Raw genomic sequence first — 20,384 nt, 5'->3', positions numbered from 1 at the left:
CAAAGAAACTGCTCTGAATAGTCATTGTGAAGAATTCCTTCTCCCCCCGCCCCCAGTTATTTACTTCTGTTTATTTATAAACATACTGCAGAGAAAAGCATATGGAGAAGGAAAAAGTTTACACAATCTTAGCTTCCAGCTCAAACAGAATGACTGTTTTGACATGGTTCTTTCTCTTCTAATTATTCTTGTATTTTTCTTCCTTATGGAGTCAAGATCATGTCATATGTGAAATGTGTTAAACTTTTTTCTCAGTATTATTCTATGTTTCTAGACTCTTCATAAATACGACTTTGATTTGGCTGGGTGACATTTCATCTTCTGAGTTGCGTTATAGCAAATGTTTAATTTAATACTAAAGTAATGCTCCTATAAATAATGTTTCAATTAAATCCTTTTGTTTAAGGACATCCCTCATATGAGATTTTTTTCTTTTTCTTTTTTTTTTAAGATTTTATTTATTTATTCATGAGAGACACAGAGAGAGAGAGGGAGAGGGAGAAGCAGGCTCCATGCAGGGAGCCTGACGTGGGACTCGGTCCTGGGTCTCCAGGATCACACTCTGGGCTGAAGGCGGCACTAAACCACTGAGCCACCTGGGCTGTTGAGAATTTTATTTCTTAATATAAATTCTGGGTGGAAGAACAGAGTAAACTCTTGAAAAGCAATAGATTTAGTTAAAATTCTTCTTTATAATAAATCCTATTAAAAATCACCTAAGTGTTTATAAATACTTTAGTTCCAAGAATAGAAAAGAAAATATTACAATACTCAAAAAACACATTTGGTCAGAATTTTTATACCTATAGTCAGAATAGGCAGTAAATCACACAGAAGAAATTAGGCTGTGTGAGGACTCACTACTTCTATTGTTGGAAATAATCTCACCAACCTGCAAGCCTAAACCCAGTCTCTGGACACTAGTTCGTGGCACAATTGACTATATGTAATGAAGTCTGTGGTATAAAGATGTCTTCTACTCTGCTTATAGTTAGATATATCCCAGAAAACTTCTGGGATTGTGGGGGGCTTTATATTTATTGACTCTAACCCACAGAATCCTATATAAGAGTATATTTGGTTTTGACCACATGATCATAGCCTGGGAATGTAATGGATAAGACCTTCTCTTAATATATTATTTCTCTCCTTCAGGCTTTACTCTGGATTAGCATCTACTGTCCTGCTAAGGTTTCAAGTCCCTAGTGTATTCAGTGGAGGAAAACTAACCCTGTTTTAGTTAATACGGAGAACTTAAACCATAGCAATTTAGATAAGTAATAGGTAAGTGCCACCTTAGGTTTTTTGATAAGCTGATGCTACATTTATGACATATTTGTGATGACTTAGGCACAGAGCATTTGTACTCAAATTCAGTAACTTTGGGACACTTGAGTGGCTTAGTTGGTTAAGCATCTGCCTTCAGCTCAGGTCGTGATCTGGGAGTCCTGGGATTGAGTCCTGCATCTAGCTCCCTGCTCAGTGGAGAGTCTGCTTCTCCCACTGCCCCTCACCCCAATCATGCTCTCTCTCTCTCTCAAATAAATTTTAAAAATTTCAAAAAAACCCACAAATTCAATACTGCATTTTTATAAATTCCTTCTTAACCAAACCAATTAAAAAATTGGTTTTTCCAACATTTTGATTGTCTGAGGTAGCTTTGAATCTTTAAAGACTCCATGAACCAAGGCTGGGTAGCTTGTAAAATTAAATACACACTCATCAAACATTTGGCAATTTTATTCAAGATAGAAGCTGATTGTGGGTCACCACAGTTATGAATATGCCAAAACAAAAAGAACAAACCCCAGGAATCATAAAATTCAATATAATAGGAAAGCAACCTACAAAGAAAGTTTTTTTCCCTTGAACAAAAGAATCCTGGCTCATTTCTTTGAGTAGTTTCCATTAAAGCTCCTCTTTAATGATGTCTGATAAGATGTTAAAATGTCACAGATTAGATCAAAGCAAAGGATGAAGGATGGGGACAAAAAAGTAAGAAGCAGAGAACCAAAGTACCTACCTTTTTATTTTTTTATTTTTAGAGACTAAAGCAAAGCCCATAAAAAAGACAGGTTTGTTAAGATAATAAGTTGAAGATGAAAGATTAATTTTTTAGACTATTTGCCTCATGATTTAAGAAAGCAAACCACGTTGTAACAAAATGTAGAACCATCTACTGTTAGTGAGGTCTTTAATTAAAGAAGAGATGACCAGTCTTTAGCTTCTGCCCTTGATGAAAATCTTACGGAAAACGAAAGCTGAAGTTTCTGGAATCTTGGGCCAAATCTCTGGTTAGAGCAAACATTGACACTGAAAACTATGGAATCAACTCTTTGAGGGCAGGGGGAATCTAAAGACCAATGTTCAGCATCTAATCCTCCATTGAGGATTGGTCAATCGATGAGTTATCATGTGACTTGAGAGAAATCTATGTCATTTCATATGCAACTCTTATTTTATGAAACTACCACTAAGTCGCCCCATTAAAAATGACCATCCCCTCAAATGAGGGAACACTTTGTATTATAAAGAATGTAAGAGAAATCCCAGAGGCTAAAATATCCTTTCTGAGATTCCCCCAATCTCATTCTTTTCCAGTTCTCATTTGAAAATATGTTTTCTGTTTAGTTGATAATCAGATAAAGTTTAGTAGTTAAGCCATCATTTTGTTTCCCTGGCAAATAAATTCGTTTTGGAAATACATTAAATCCTATCTTATTTCACACAAAAATTCTATATAACCACAACTTGGTGTGAGTGATAGGTAGACCTCATAGCATCCAGAGAAGTGTGTGGCATTCCAGCTAGCAATCTGAAGTGGTTCCAAACCATCCCGGCTTGGAAATGTCACAAATATGTTCCATCATAAAGCCTCTGTATAATATATATATTAGAAGCATCTGTTCTAATTATGTATGTACTTAAAGCTACCAGCTGCTTTTCAGTCTGGGTGGAAGGAAAGGGGGATTAATATTAAATAATATTGACAACTAATACTCCCATTGAATTTGTTATTATTCCAGAGGCAATCTTAAAACATTGTCTATTTTTTTTCTCATTCATTTAGCTTTTCCTCAGATATTTATTATAGGGGAATTCTACTGTCGTGTTCCACATTGGAAGAAGAGAAATAATTATACTACTCTACCTTCCAATATCAAAGCAGGAATTTTGCTTCATTAGTTAAATGAAAGGGTGAGATAAGGGGTGCCCCAAAACAGAAAGAGAATCAGAAGGGAAATTAACATGCAATGAATGCACATGATGTTTTAAAAAGTTTAGAAATTGTATGCACCGTCATATAATTGTCACAGCAGCATTCACACATTGGTATCATCATCCTTTTAGAGAATGGGACACAGATATTCCAAAACATGGGCTTGCCTGCCAGAGAGGAGAGCTCCAGTAGACTAGGTGGGATCCACTCACGTCTCCCTGACTTTAATGTATTTCCTATTAAGAAGAAGTTACTTTGCTACTGCTTGAATTTCTAGGAACTATTAAGCAAAAACACTTTCTCTCTCTCCTTTCTTTCTTTCTTTCTTTCTTTCTTTCTTTCTTTCTTTCTTTCTTTCTTTCTTCTTTCTTTCTTTCTTTCTTTCTTTCTTTCTTTCTTCTTTTTCTTTTTCTTTCATTCTTTCTTCTTTCTTTCTTTCTCTTTCTTTCTTTCTTTCTTTCTTTCTTTCTTTCTTTCTTTCTTTCTTTCTTTCTTTCTTTCTTTCTTTCTTCTTCCTTCTTTCTAATAAGATGACCAAAACTGGAGTTTATCTTACTACCTGGATTCATGATGATGTTTGACACAGCAAATACTGACTGACTTTCTATAGTCCAAAACTTTCTTCCATTGTGATTATCTTGAACCACTAAACTTGTGTCTCCCGGCACCCTCTGTAACATAATAATATCTCTCTGGAAAATATTTCTAAGGTAGTGTGCACCTAAATAAAAGCCTGGTAGAGATTCTCAAAAGCTGGAGAATTTGTCCTCATAGAAACTATCTTCTCTGGTCTACCCATAATGACCCGCAGAGTTTCATATATGAGAGGTTAATACAAGTGATAAGAAAGAATTGAAATGTATTTTTTTTTTATCATTTGGTTTTTCGTGTTGGCAGACTTCAATCTAAACACAATTTTCATGATTTTTAAAGGGAAAAATAGGAAGAAAAAAATCCCAGATGATGGATTTATTTATTGCTTTTCTTTTTAAATCATCATTTGTCCCAGGATTATCTTTTCTTTTGAAAGGAAACATTTGAGGATGCATGTCTGGTTTTGAAAGAATTCAATGATGGGCTGGGAAAAAACTAGTGAAAAGCATGGAACCAAGAACACTGAGAATAGAAATGTCACTGTTCATCCAGAGGACTGCATTTGCAAAATTCCACAGCTCCCTGGACAACCCCCTACAGGAGGCCACCTGTAAGAGTACAAGACCTTCCACCTCTGGGGGCTCTTTCGTCTCCATGCTATACATTTGAATAGCCAGCATGCATTCCGTGCAGTGCTAAATCTGGTGATGTTTTTTCTGAAGTGTACACCTGTCCATTAGGAATGGCAAAGAGACTCCCAACTCATTTTACATAGGCACTAGCACAGCAGTGGATGTTAATGACTTTGGAGTGTTTTGTCTTTGACAATAAGCCGAAATCTTGACTATGCAATTGACTACAACTACATAAATTGCTGTTTGGAATGAATCTTAATATATACACTTGTGTATATGAATACAGCGAGCTGCACTTTCCCCATACGATCATGGTTGTTAACATTCTACCCATTTTAAGTGAGCAAATTTGAATAAAATGGCTGCGTAATACATTCTGTGTTAACATCAGCTATTTAAAGAGCCCAAGGATTAAAAGTTAATTCCATCCTTTTAATTCAAGGGACATATAAATGGCATTATGGGTAGAGCCAACCCTTCTTTTATCAGTCCTTTCATGCTGCCTCCTCACTAATTCTTGGTTGTTCAAATGCTACCTACATAATAAAAGCCTTGAGTTAATTTACTAAGATTTTACACCAGTGCAAATGAAAGAAAGGAAAGTGCTAAACAAGGCAATTAGCACTCTGTTTAGTGCACTCCCAAAATAAATGTAGGCAATTTACAATTTGGCAAATGGCACTCTATCCAGATCCAACTCATTTATGCCTAAGGGGGTGGTACAGTTCATTAGGGGGAAAAAGTGTTTATATATATTATGCTATTGAGGCCCAACCCATTTTGTACTCCAGCAACAGATGCGACTCCTCCTGAGGTTTATTAGTGTTTCTTGCAGAAAAATGCCAAACTATTATGCTTTCAAATAAATGGTCCAAAAAGAATGCCTTTTACTATTGAGTATTAGTAGCTAGCTTTACAAGATGGGGGTGTAGAAGTGTGTGTCGGGGATAGTTTGCAAGACCTATAGTCATGGGTTGGAGCCTCTTTTGTGGCTCTCGAAGCATGCATTTCCACTCGGATTCCAGTTGCTGAGATCCGCTGGAACTGTTCATTTGAAGTACTCCTGACTGTTTCTTAATTGACAGGAAGGTTGCTCCAAGCCTTTCATGTTTATTCTTGTAAGCCTCTTATTAGTGCAAAAATAATAGATGTTGTTAATGCAGAATCACAACCAACATTAATATTTAAGATGCTAGAATGATAAAGGTTAAACATGTGTTTATATTGCTTTTGAACAAAGAGCTTTACAAAATAGTTCAGAAACATAACGTTGGGCCAAATTTGGAATCACTGTGCCCGATCTGAGTTTCTCATTCTCTGAGATTTACTTTTTATTTTAGGATGATGAAGTTCTTGTGCTTCACTTTTGCTAAGTACTGTCATCTGGAATTTGGATTCCTGCGAGAAAGAAAATATGAAAATTAATATCTGAGCAAGGAAGCCCTGGTAAAATCCCCTAACCTCCCTTGTATTTTTTTTATTTCTGAGTCTATAGCTCCACTCAGCTTAAAAAGAAAGAAAGAAAGAAAGAAAGAAAGAAAGAAAGAAAGAAAGAAAGAAAGAAAGAAAGAAAGGTAAAAGCATTCTTTTGTGCCCTCTAGCTGCTGAAAGCACAAATGGAAAATAAAATTCTCTGATGATTAAATTTACCTCATCTGGCTTGCGAGGGGTTTGGGGGGGGTGGTGGAGGGAGTGGGCAGCCCCATTATCCCTAGGAACTAAAGTTTTTCTTTATAAAAATATACCCAAATAAGTTTACCTTCTTGAATTAATTGTGCTTTTATTATCACCAGACAAAAGCAGATTGATAATTCAGGAGGGACTCTCAGAAAATTATACTGGTATGTCACTTCTCTCAAGCAGCTGATTAATATGACACACACATTTTGGACTATATGTTGCTTTGAGTGTTGGTTACTGATTTTAATTCTATTTCTAAAGGAAGCTGAGTAAAGATTACAATCCAAAGTGACTTCGGTTTATTTGTTTTAGGGATAGTGCAATGGCTTATAGAAATAATGACAAAGCTAGGATGTCCATGCATGTTTATGAGAGTGAGCAGTGTGTGTACTTCATTTGTATGTACTCTTCCACTTTCAGGGCTTTTTTTTTTTTTTTTTTTTACAGGAGAATGCTATCAAAATTAATCTTTAATAAAATGTTGAATTTGTCGATGGAAGTCCTGAGAGCAGCTCAGGTTGCAACCCTTTAACTCTGAGCTCCATTTCAGATGTAAAAGTCAGCACCACATGTGGCTACCTGGCCACTGAAGAACATTTTGTATAGGTGGAATCAATGGCATATTTGTGGGATGATTTCACAAAGGAAAGACCTGAATGCCCAATTTCTTGCAGAATTCATTCATTTGCCTCCCATTCATTTGCAGGGAGGCAAAGCCTTGCAGCCTGGGACATGCATGCCGCACAGAATTGTGTAAAAGTGAAAAAGGCAAATAGTTTGAAATTTGCAGACTTCAGAAAAACAAAACAACCCTCTAATTTTCCTAAGAAAAAAGGTTTCCTAGGTGCCCTACACTTTTCAGTGTGTTTTGTAGAATGCTTGAGCACGGGGAAGGAGCGGATGGGGTGGGAGAGAGCTATTTAATGATTCAAGGAAATAGACAAGAATATTTTTTTCCTCCCAGAAGTGAATGCACGGCTCAGAGGACTTGGCTGATGAGTCTCAGAGCCATCCCAGTCATTCCCAATACAGTGGAAAGTTCACCATACAGGGCTCAGTCTCAACAGATGTTCTAAGTGGCGCCTCCTGAGTCGCTCTTGTGTGGTAGAGAAATACAGAAATCAAGCTAAATCAAATTAGTCAGCAGAGTAAGAAAATAAAGGTCAGGTCCACCAGCATCTGAGTAAACAGCCTATGCCAATATGGCCATCTTCAGGCAGGAACTAATTAAGGGCTGATTGTCCTTCTCGGCGAAACCTCAAAAATGCATGGCGCTGAATTATTAAAAACAACACACACACAAAAATAATACAACTCCCCTTCCCCCCAACACCCACTCTGCAGTGTGCCAGATGAAAAGATCGGGAGCCATAATATCCAACGGAATTGTGTCTCTTGGATAGACATATTCCCTAAATCCCCAGCTCTCTTTGTTTTGATTACAATTTTTCTTCCTTTAAGGGAGCAGAAAGTATGCTCACGGACTGTCTTGTGTTACAGCTCCTTTACCTTTGTCTGCCTATCTCAGCTGGTATTTAATTGGTCAGCAATAGGAGGGAAGTCTCCTTTGAGGTAATGAATATTGACTGTTTATGTTGAAATGTCACTGTGAAAAGAAAGCCCATCACCAAAAAGGGAGAACCCAGTGTGAGAGTCTCCGACACAAAAGAGACGCGACTGGAATGAAGGCATTGAAAAGCAAAGCAGCTGAAATTCAAAGAACAGATGAAACAGAAATGGCCTACATGTGTGGGAATTTTAAGCTAGCCGTTGACAGGTGAAAAAGTCATTATTTTACCTGTTATAACCAAATGTAATTGTGTGTTTTTCCAAAAATGACACCAAGGCCATGGCTCGTAGAAGTGTTTTAATTGAGAAGCCATCCTCATCTCTTATGAATAATTTTCGTTCCACAAAGGTAATGGGGCAAACCTAACAGTTAATAATTACATGGATTCCAAATAGCAGAAAAAAGGATGAAGAGAGGGAGTGATTTGGCAGGGGGTAGTGCTCTCCTGAAATGGTTGGGTCCTGCCTTTTCAAACGAACCTGCTGAATCTGAAAAGTTTGGGCCATGGCTATTCTAGATTTTCAGGTTAAAGAGAAGGGGGGAGTGGTGACAGGCCAGGAGAGTCTGCTGATTCATTCAGACAGGGTTGAAAACATGACCATTTAATAGTTTGGGACGTAACTTTTGGCGTGTCTCTGATTCAGGGGGTGGCCCTGAGCTGACAGGGTAACTAACCCTTTCAGCCCTGGCTGAGAGCTTGTATATTGAAGTTGGGTTTTGCTGGGAGCTTTGGCTTTATTCAGCCACAACAGATTTTATGGGATTGCGTGAATCGAATTTTCCATTCTTATATTTCTCCCAAATGGTGACTGGCCGGATGAGTAATATCAGAAAAAGACAGCAAACAGAGAATAAGTGTTGGAAATGCGTAGGAAGTTTGAACGTTGCCAAGTGTTTAAAAGCTAGGACTTCTCTCCACCCCCTTTGGGTTTCAGGACCATTTTGTGATGGCCACAGTATTATATTTCTTGCCTTTTTACTGTGTAAAAGAAGGGAAAAGAAACAAAGAGATAACTATATAGCTATTGAGTCACACTCATGGGAAAAAGAAAAAGGCTGAAGAACCCAGATAAACAGAAAACTAGAGTTTCTGGTCCTCATGAATAGGCAGTTGTATTTACAGTGTGGCTTTACTGTTCACATATTTAAAGTTCACATATTTGAACTTTCTCATAATTGGGACCCCATCATCACAAATTTCTGAGGCAAGAGCTCATTACCTTTCTGTTTGGATCACTCCCAAATGCAGAGAGGGTTCTCTGTTTTTATTGTCCAACCATCCAATTATGTTTTTTTTTTTAAGCCCAATAAATAAAAGATGACATCTGAGTCCCACCCGGCGTCATGCTTGAACCCTAACCTGTGACACTCACCTAACTCGAACTAACAAGATGCACGCCCCACGAAGAGCGATACTTCTTCATTAGCAAGATCCATTTCACCTTTAAAAACCCTTGGCTTCCCGTTTGCTTTAAGCGAGATTGAGACATCTTACGTCTCTCAATGGCATTTAGGAGGCCTCCAAGACAAAAAAGGAAGTCATTACATCTCCCGTTCACCTGCAAAGAAGATGTCATTAAAAGAGGAAGCAAAATGAAACCCTGTCAACTTGTTAGGGCCCAAAAGGTAATTCCGCCATCAAATATGGAGTGGGAGGGGATGGGGGGATGATACAGAATCCTATTATTACTGACACGGAGGAACCTAGTGGTGTCAAAGGTGTCCGGTGCCAGAAAAGTTCAGGTGTTGCTAAATTCATTAATGTGTCAGTTTGAAAAGATGTGATGTCATTCCAGTTGTCTGTAGGGATGAAAACTGGAATCTACTTGCTCCTATCACTACACTATCATCTTAATTCTGTTCGCTCTGCACCTGATTTGCCATCTGTAAGGGGTTAAGGGCCATGGGCAATGACTCCTTAAAAGGCTACTAATATTTGACATATATCATTTTAATCTGCCCTCCCACCACCACTCTCCTCCACTAAAAAAAAAAAAAAAAAAAAAAAAAAAAAAAAAAAAAAAAGAAGAAGAAAAAAATGTTACATCAATTCTCCTTGTTTGTTATAGTTTGCTTACCAGACTTTTGCTAATAAGGGGAGTAGAGGGACAGTGAATCTCTTCTGCTCTTTTATTTATTTTTCTTATTAAATATAAATACACTTACTTTACTTCGTAAGGTTACATACCTCCAGATAACCATGATACATTTTGGCAGGAATTTGGTATTTAAATCTCCAGGCATTAGAAAGGTTCTCACTTTCTTCATTTATGAATATTTTCTTCAAATTTTATTTCAATAGTTTCTTTTGAAGATGTGAAGGGACATCATGGAGGGTGCCTTAATAAACAGGATATAAATGAATGCTGTGCATTTGATGTGATAAAAAATATTTATTTGGCAACTTGCATCGGAAAGTATTTAGGTGGTTATAGTATCGAAAGCAAAATATAGAATAAATTATTGTGTTGAGTAAAACCTGCCACATTTAATATTGATATATTATCAGAAGAGATAACACCCATTTTTCTAAAGATATGTGTTACCCATGATGGTTTTAAAGACAGACCACATTGTCATAATCTAATTTTTTAAAATTTGAAATACCATACTGGGTTGATCAAGTTTCAATGAATTGCATGGATTATTTCAAAAAAGTGAAATCACCAATTTTCATACCTTGGCTCAAAGCAATATTTATCTGCTTAATTTGCTTTTTGAAGGATGAGGTAGAATTTTTTGCAGTTTTCTTCCAGAAAACTTCAGCAATTAAATGATGAGAAAGTGACAAAATGCTCTTCCTAGCTACCCTCCCAGTGTCATTTCTATTAAAACCACTTGAGTGCCATCCCGGTTTGGGTTCTTCCACTCATTGCCATTTATTTTATTTATATAGAGGTAGAGCTTAGGAGACATGCTACCTTGTTACTCTCATACTCTCCCCACTAATAAAGAACATTGTTATGTTTGAACATTGTTTCCCATTTCATGCATGGGAAAATAATGTGGTCCTTCTTTACATAAGTTTGTTGGTCCACATTGCTGGCAAATGTAAACCTGGTTGATGCACTTCGTGTGAGTGCAAATTTTGTGCCTGAACTTCCCCCACCCACCTCCACCGCTCTGTCTTACCATCTATCTCCTTTGCAGAAAACAGAAACTTTCTTAAAGCACAGGGAATAATCCATCTGCAAATGAGATCTAGCTGGTATGCATTACACCTTTCTCCAAAGGACTCCATGAAAAACCAAAAGATCTTCCTCAGGCCATTGAGCCCCCTTTAAAATTTAAAAGAGCACTCTGTTAGTTCTGAAATACGAAAACTTTTATTTGAAAGCCATATGCTGGGCAGCCCAGGTGGCTCAGCGGTTTGGGGCCGTCTTCAGCCCAGGGCGTGATCCTGGAGACCCTGGATCGAGTCCCATGTCCGGCTCCCTGCACGGAGCCTGCTTCTCCCTCTGTCTGTGTCTCTGCCTCTCTCTCTCTGTCTCTCATGAATAAATAAAATCTTTTAAAAAAAATGAAAGCCATATGCTTACATGTTGAAGCAGTTTGCATGTTCGAAATAACCCAAGATATAACAATTGTGAGATACACATGGATGTATGATCCCATTCATGGTATTCTGACAAATCAAAGACCTTGCTATTTTTCACTGCAGCCCCAGACCAAGATGTGATTTTTCATGCCCTGATTTCAAAATTCCATCCTGAATGTTCACGTATGCATGGGTAGGCTGTGTGTAGACCTTCTATGCAAGAGAGACATTCAGCCCCAGATAAGTACCGCATGCAGCTGTTGTGGGCACGTGGCTTCGCAGGGCTTGCCTTCGTTGATATATAGAGCACTTAACCCAGTGAGTAGCACAGAGGTGGTGGGAAGGCTCCCCCTGGACAAGTTTTTCAAGTTGATCCTGGTGGTTGTATTGTTGGTCTCTCCGGGTAGTGGCGGGGGGCAGAGGGATGTGTGTGTGTGAGGCACACTGGATTTCACTTGTAGTAAGAAAGAAAATCAATCTTCTTGCCCCAAAGGTGGAACCACTGATGCAGAAAGTCAGTGAGGCATCGGAGTCTTGGAAGGAAGACTCTCAGGAAATGGCTCCAGGCTTCAGGCGAGATGCTGCACTCCATCAGTGCTCTCTGGAGAGGCAGGGAGGCAGACTCTGATAGAAATCACAAGGGTGTGGGTTGGCTCTGGCCCTCTTGAGATGGTGTGCTTTTTGATCAAGAAAGAGGAAAAAAAATAGCTGGAATTGGGGATGGATCTGCATATTGGAAAAATAAATGTAACTGCAATGCTTTGTTCTCTATTCACTAGAGTGTGGCCTATACCCTACTCAGGAAAAATCGTGCTCAGATTACCATCACTCCTTCTCTAGAAGGGCTCTTGTAACTCTTTTGATATGTATCAAAGTTTGCATATAGCGCCTTTTGTCTAAATGTATTATTTGATATTAGCGATTACTCGGTGATGTAACACCCTCCTACTGGAAGATTACAGAGCATTCTGCAGCTAAAATCATTTTTTAAAGTATTCCAGATTATATACAGTAATACAATCAGTGACTGAATTGTTGTTACTACTTGCAAAGGCAATGCATTTATTGAAAAGAACCATTTTTAATGAAGTGATCGTTTTAAGACCAGGAATAAAGGGTGTGAGAGCTTTTCATGGTAGCATTCAGTGCAAACACTGGCTTTGTTGCTGAATTGTCTTGCCCTTTGAAAGGCCAATCATTGTTTTGGAGCACCCATTTGGACATGGGAGGGTCAAGGATTGCAAGACCCAGGTGAGGACACCTGGCTGCACTGTCTCCTAGATTGTGAGGTTTAAGCGCTGTTTTTGGTTCCTACAAAACCATCCATGATTATACACTTTCACTGGCTCCACCTCTTCAGTGGAACAGAAAAGAAAATTGTTTGTGCTGTCAGTAATAACAATAGGGATTTTTTTTTTCAATTTTTTGCTGTGCTTAGAATTTCCAAAATTCTTTTCCTTACCCAACTGCTTTGCATTAGGAAGGGCAGGTAATAAAAAAATTGATGCAGTTTTCATATTCTTTTCAATAGCTTTAAATGGTTTCTATTGTCCTAATGAAGAAGGTACCAGGAAAACGTTTCCCCAATGGTGTGAGGAGAACATTCTTTTCGGTTCATAAATAGGGTAGGTGAATTTGTTGTGGCAGCTTTTGAATTCCACTTTTCTCTTACTGGGGTAATGTTCCCAGCAAAGGGCCCAGGCAGAGGGCCCTGTAGAGGCTGATTTTTTTCACAGTAGAGAAATCTGAACTTTGGGGAGCATGCAAGCAGCGAAGCAGGTAATATTTGTTATGGACAGGGCATTCTCTGGTTTGACAACCCCTCTTCTAAACCTTATCTTCGGACTTGTCCCTAGCAAACTCCAACAGAAAATAGTTCTCCAAAACGCTATGAAGTAAAGCTGGGGCTCCCCTCATTTTTCTTGAAAACTTCATGCCTACTTAACATGGAATCATGGGATTGAATGCAAATTCTACTTACTCCAAACTCTACCATTAATCCCGACAGTGGCTACATTTCCCTTCTTATTCCATGAGTAAAAGTAGCCAGGTTTTTCTTGTTTTGTTTTGTTTTTGTTGTTGTTGTTGTTGTTGTTGTTGTTTCTTCTTATAAAACACAACCATTTGGCAGAATATATTAGATCAGAAATGCGGTATTCTGGTAAAAGAGTGGCGGAAACCCACTGTGTATCAAGCTGCCTTGATTCCAAAGGATGGAGATGCTAGAGCATGTGCCTCAAGTGGTGCTCATTTATTGCCAGTGCTAAGCTGTGCTTCTGACATTGGCTTTGAGGAGGAAATTATGACATTTAAAAGAATCTCCCAAGCTTTATAAAAAGCATGCGAATATCTATAAATATTGATCCAAAATGAGTGCAATGAATAATTTATAGTGAAATATACTTTCTTTGTCTTTCTGTTTTTAAAGCAGCTTGGTTTTTTTCTTTCTCCAAAAAATTATGGTTAGATAAGCATATTTTTTTTCTTTTATCATTTTAGAGCCATTTCTTATTTTTAGGGAAAAAAGGCCTATTATTTTCAAAGTATGTTTGAAATTGGGGGGAAAATCCCGACAGCACACATCACCAAAATGGAAACATATTGTAGATATTGTAGTGTCAGAGAAAAATATAACTTGAGATTTTAAAAAAAGTTTATATAATTCGTTGTCATAATTTTGTTGTCTTTGGTGCATATTTTCAGTTTGCAGAATCATTTAAACATCTCTTATGTTTACTTGAATAAAAATAGGATTTCATTTGTTGGAACTAATGATTCCAACCCAAAATATACTCTTGTGTAATGAGAGCAAAATAAACAGGTGCGCTCAGCATCATTCACAGTATGCCTGACAAGGGGCAGCCCATTTGGAAGATGTACTAAATATTCTAAAACCTCACCAGGAGTTGGGCTTTAATTGATCACGATTCTGGGTCTTTTTGGAACGTCTATCAATATTTTCACAAGGGGTCAAAGTACCTTTCGCTTTCTTCCTGTCTCTCTCTACCCTTAGACACAGATTCAGAGAAATGAATGCTCCACAATTTTCCTGGAGTAGCCATGGGTTGTTAGTTCATTAGGCTTTTAGGAAGGCTTTTATCCACTTAAATAAAAAGGCCTTATTTTTTTTGTTTCTTTACTGTTGAACCTGCCATCTCAGATATGCTAATTTTTGTTGTTACTGTCTTAAAATTTTTTTTTTCTTTGACTCATGATGGAAAGAGAGAGAAGAAAGGAAGAATGCATTGAGTGTGGTAGTCGTCCCTTTTGAAAGACTTCGACAACTGTGAGTTTTCCCACAACATCCCATTTAGTTCATTTAGCCCCTCGTGGATGCCTCGTATGCAACAGTGATTTGTGAACTATTGCTCCAAAACACATTGAATTCACTAGTCTCCTAAAATCTTGCAACGGTGCATGGCTATTTTCCTTGAAATCTTCATGCAAACTTACTTTTTAAATTCTCCCCCCAAAAAAAGGAAATCAGAAAGTTCTGTTTTATTGCACAGACTACAAAACTGAAATGCTATGTGGATTTTTCCTGAAATAAAACAGGAATTCTGTTTAGGTTCCTCAAAATGTATGCTCTCAGCTCTACCTCTGTTCCCTAGAGGAAGCTTGGTACTGCACCACAGCGAGCAATGGTTTGGAAATCAGAGCAGAAAAGGGTTTCAATTCAGGCTCCGTTCTGGTTGGCTGTGAGCCTACGCAAGTAACTTAACCTCCTCAGTACTGTTTGTTCGTTTGTGCAAGAATAACAACACAATCAGAATAATGCCTCATAAAATTGTTTTGAAGATCAAATGAGAGCGTGTATTTGACCTGGGAGGGAAAAGCCTCAATAAGAGCCTTTCTCTTTCCACCCTGGTCTGTAGTAGTATCTTCTTATACTTTGCCTAGTATTTCCCCTTGATAAATGTATTGTGAAAGAGACAACTCTCTGAAAGGGGTGACGGGCACTGGGGGTTATTCTGTATGTTAGTAAATTGAACACCAATAAAAAATAAATTAAAAAAAAATGAAAGGGATATCTGACTCTGCAGCTTCCTGCTAAAAATCTCTTAGATTTCTAGTTACTCCAAATAGGTCTAAACTCCTTAACTGATGTCCCAAGTCTCTACCACATGCCACAGTCTTCCTGTCCTGGGCTGTCTGTCCCGCACGTACCCCTGGCATTCAGGCCAATCAGTGCTGTTCCCATTCACACCTCAGTCTTGTTTTCCTGCCTTTGCTCCTTTGTGAATTCCCCTAATCAGGATTAATTTTTCTTTCCTCTCTGCTCCCATAGCATTTTGTGCCTGAAACATTTCGCCCTGGCTCTCCCACCCACTGTATTGTGAATTCCTTAGGTCAAGGGTAGCCCTTATACAGAGCTGCTCACACCTAGTGTGTATGCCATCACCTTCACACTGTGACCGCTCAAATATACCTCTAGGTAGAGTGACCATACAATTTGTCATCTAAACTGGGACACTTGTCCAAGAAAAATGCTAGACTTGATGAATGCTGGGACCACGGGCCAACTAGGTGTCCCATAACTCTGAGGTGGGAATAAAAGCAACAAATTCATGTTGCCACTCAATATTCTGGCGGGTTTGAGGAGACAGTAAATTCACCATTGGATAAATCAGCCTACAGAATATTCACCGGCAGCGCAAGTCATTCATTTCTTGGTTTTGGTTCTGCCTCTTTTTAGGATGCTCTGTTGCTAGGACTGTGATGGTGAGTGATTTTCTTTTTTCTTTTTTCCCCTCAGTCCCACCGTCATGCTAGGAGCATGCTGATAAAGACCTGCTTCCCCACAGTGGGTTGGACTTAAATCTGTGTTTGGGGAGTGGAGAAACTACTTTAAGCATCTGATAAGTTGGGTGGATAGCACCAGTATGTTCAGAGCTGATTTAAATCCAAGCATATCCACCATAGATAATCTGTTAGGAGGGGGTGACTTGGAAACGCATTTGGTGACATATTTGATAAACGATTGGATTTTAGAAATGATTAAAGTCCAATACAAGATATTTAGCAGGGGTCAATGCTTCCAGAATACTTCAATTTATGATGTAAGAGACCACTGAGGGGGAAGCTGCCATCTCCCCTGTAATAAAGTTCATGGCAGCATGGGGTAAGCTGTCTTTGTCCTTGTTATTTAAGTTTTGGCAATAAATTTGGTGCTAACTACTTGACGGGGTGATAGGTATGGTAAGCAAAATTATGCTTGAGATCTAAGCATCAGGCTTTCATAAAATCTGTAGAATTTCCTATGTAGTCAGTAACAATATAAGTTAATCTTGTTCTTACTAAGAAATTCTCTAATGTTCTATGTTAATTCCATTCTGTTTCATGGACTGATTGTTTCTAAGTGTTGTGGAGGGGGACAGATCTTACATTAAAACTCTCTGTCACTTGGATTATACTTGTGACAGGATGAAAATGTGACAATTGAACAATGCTATTTGTACCATATTTATATAAGGTCTACATCTGTGCATGAGTGTATTGTTTGCATGGCAAACAACAGTCTCATTTTTTCCTAGCTGTCCGCTCTAACGGAGACAAGCCTAAAGGACATAAATGCCACATCCCTCAGACCATTGTGTGAATAATTCTCCCTGGGTCCTCTCCTTCTGGGTTTTGGCTTTGGCTCCCGGTGTTCACAGCATTAAGAGGGTTAAAGGTTCTGGCATGGTGAATTTATTGTTGACATCTCACAGTCCTTAAAGGCAGGATCACTAATGGGTGACCTTGGGGTTCGACCGTTCCAGACCCGGGAAGATCAAGTCTCATCCCCCCTCCTGCAAGTGTGGTGACCCCTCTATTCTCACTCTCCCCAGTCTAACCTTTAACTCACTGATCTTTGACCAAAATATTAAGCAAACACCTGCTTGGGTCTGTGGTCAAAGACTGTAGACTTGAAGATCTCCCATAATTTCATGTGAATAAGCTGTGGTGATAATAATGAAACGTAGAGCAGATCTGTGAACACACTTACAGTAAGTAATTATATTGTTACTGACCACATAGGACACAGATTCTGTAACAACTCGTGTATCTGGTGAATCAATGTTAATCAAGTTGACCAGAGTATTAATGAATTGTCAGTGGATACACTAAGGCTTCTGTTATTTGCATTAACACTGACAATAGTGCAACAATATTTATTCTCTATTACTGAAAGAGACCAAGTCTAAAATTAATTTTAGAATACCTTAGGTTTACCATTGACAGTAATGCAAAATGCATTAATGTTTAACAGAGGTATCAGCAATCATTTATATGATTAGATGGAAAAAATATTTAGTGAGGTCAGCTGAGATGAATTTTGTGCATGGAGGGTAGAAGAAAGGAATTTTACATTGAAAAAAGCCTCTGAATAAAGAACAAAAGAAGCAGAGCCCTTTGTATTCCCTAAATCATCCCATGGATATTTTATAAAAACAGATTCACTTGATATGATAAGATGTCCTAAAATAGGAAAACATAGCCACAAACATTTCTACAAAAGACTAAGACTTTCTGTCACTGTGCAGAGTGAAATGTAACTAAAAAGAAAAAAAAAATACGAGCCTTCATTAGTCTAGTGTAAATTGTTAAGGCTAATCATTATAAATCAACATAGAATAAGTAAATTAAAAAATAAATTAAGCCAAAGAGTTAAGATTTAACTATTGCTTGTCCAAATGTTTTAGAAATAAATGATAGGTTTATGACATATTACTTGTACTCCCTACTTAGAAAGCTTTCATTAATTTATTATTCTGTTTTAACATCTATACCTCCACTCCCAGAAAGCACCAGCTTCCCAGATGTTCAACCTGAGTGGAATTATATGATGTACAGAAGAAACTTCACACTGCATCACATATTTGCACCTTTTTTCTTTATACTATAGTACCAGTAACTTTGAAGGAAGTAATTAATAGCACTGCAAAATAATATTACATCAAATCATTTTTTTCTTTAAACTAAAATGTAGTGTTTTTATCAGTGTATATCGAAATTGATTTTGTCTTATTTCCCCTTTGATTTGGTCAGCGTATGTCACTGTTTTCTGATTTTAAGTATGTGTCATGAAGCAGAGACACAATTTAAAGCCTTGAATGTCATCCCCTCTCTCCACCCCCCTGCTTCATCTTCACAATATTACTCAGAGTGGCCCCTGTTTGCCCTTCTCACCACCCTCCACACCTCCCCTTGCTCTAACTTAGACTCATTGTTCTTTGACTAGACTAGGTGATGTGAGAACTATTTTGCATCTTCATTTTAGAGGCAAGGAAACTGAAACGGACGTGACATAGTCACTAACTGACAGAGTTGAGATTTAAATTCAGGCAAGCTGACCCCAGAACCTTTCTCCTGACCTCTGTGCCATCTTCTTACAACCCAAGTAATAACTCCACTGAGGAGGCCACACAGCTTGGTTTCTTCCTCTGCTGGGCAACCTTATTTTGCATTGCAACAGATTCAGTTGAGCATCTTTTTTTTTTTTTTTTTTTTTCAGTTGAGCATCTGGCAACACCTCCTATAACTTCCTGAGACCTAAACTGGAAAATACCCATCTTCACTTTCCCCAAAATTTCTGGCACTCAGCTGACACTGAAAATGTATATGGATAAATGAAACAAGAGTGGAAGTCAATATAAATTATAAAAATAAATTTTTCTTCCTGCATGTACATCAGATATTTGACAAGTATCTTTTTTTATTGTTTTGGTGTCTGGGTCCATAGAAGAAATTTTATTAATGAAAAGTCTTTCCCCTAATGAAAGACACATCATGGCAGCCTTGACCAAAAATTAAGGAGATGTAACATCTTGATCTTGATTAATTTGGACAGATCCTTGAGGCATGCATATGTGTCCTCTTCTGGCAACGATCTTGTCTCATATAACCTGGATAGAGCTATTTATATGGATCTTTTTGCTTCTGAATTACATGGCCGAAGAATGAAGTAATCTGGAAGCTGTGGGTTCTCATGCATAAAACATAAATGCCAAATAAGTTAACTTGCTTAATTAAGAAGAGAATGCACATGAGTATGATTATGTGGCATGGGAGAATGATGTTCTGATAAATTTTAGGAGGGTTCTGAGAAAATAAAGTTTTGCCTTGCTCACTTTATTTCATAAGCTTGGCCCATAGGTCCTAAATTTCAAATTAAAGAAATATCTTTAGAAATGATATGGAAATTATTAGAGGCTTGAACAAAGTGAGATAGGGAGGGGAAAGTTGTTGATCTAATTCATTTCCTTTTGTTATAGGCAATAGTTAAGCCATGGTTTCTGTTTCATTGTCGTGACTCATTATAAACTGATGATCTGACGAAATCAAGAGCCTGAAGAGGGACATGATGAGTTCTATGACTGAAGGTTGGAAACACTTGTACTGAAATCCTGTCTTATTTGCCTCCATGAGAAAAATCTCACAAGCAAATTACTGCATCGATAGTATATACCATCCTCTTTTCCTCAAACGTGTTTATTAGTGAAATGACTTAAACCACTTTAACCATGTTGTGAATTAAATGGAAGTGTCTGCTATAATACTGTAGTAAGAGCCTGAAACATATTTAACTAGAACTCATCATGATTAGACACAAATATGATTTCTTCTCTGGAAAAAAAAGGAATTTAGGTATAAGCTTATGGGTGGGAGAAAGGATATAGAGCATCACTGCTTATTATAAGTGGCTTCAGAAGCAGAAAGGGTTCTGCATTTTCAAACCAGAAATTGTTAAAAGGAACCAACAATTGAAAGCTTTCTTGATGGCTACTTATGCGCACACGTATATAGACATATATATAAATATCTTTTAAAAGACTGTAGCTTTGGGTTTTCAAAGAAAAATTCAGTGATATATGAATGATTTGAAAAGAGCATTCCTGAATGAAAAATGTGCATCAGTCAAAAGCATCAATAAATACGTCTTTTTCATATGCAAATGGAAATTTCTAAAGTAAAAAAGGCATTGTTTTATAAATAGTGAGATAATATTCTTGAAAAAGGTTACCAGTGATTACATAAGTTATCTCTTTCATAAAGAAATTTAGACTCACAGTTGCTCTTTTCATTAAAGCAAGCTTCGCATCCAGACTCATGCTGAAAGCCAAACTCTGAATTTTAATTAGAGATAATAAATAATTATATTAC

The 20,384-nt window shown here is 37.8% G+C and overlaps 1 long non-coding RNA gene across 1 annotated transcript; it reads right to left on the bottom strand.

Annotated features, from left to right (window-relative positions):
• Window positions 1-5,171: 5,171 nt before the first annotated feature.
• LOC119870785 lies at window positions 5,172-10,031 on the bottom strand. Its single transcript, XR_005356352.1, has 3 exons — window positions 9,888-10,031; window positions 9,073-9,258; window positions 5,172-5,847 (listed from the first exon to the last, which is right to left on the bottom strand). It is a non-coding gene; the product is annotated as an uncharacterized LOC119870785 (long non-coding RNA).
• Window positions 10,032-20,384: the final 10,353 nt, after the last annotated feature.

Source organism: Canis lupus, chromosome 3, assembly GCF_011100685.1.
Source record: "Canis lupus familiaris isolate Mischka breed German Shepherd chromosome 3, alternate assembly UU_Cfam_GSD_1.0, whole genome shotgun sequence".
Lineage (NCBI taxonomy): Eukaryota > Metazoa > Chordata > Mammalia > Carnivora > Canidae > Canis > Canis lupus.
The sequence above is the reverse complement of the archived record's forward strand: the minus strand, read 5'-3'. Positions and strand labels throughout refer to the sequence as shown.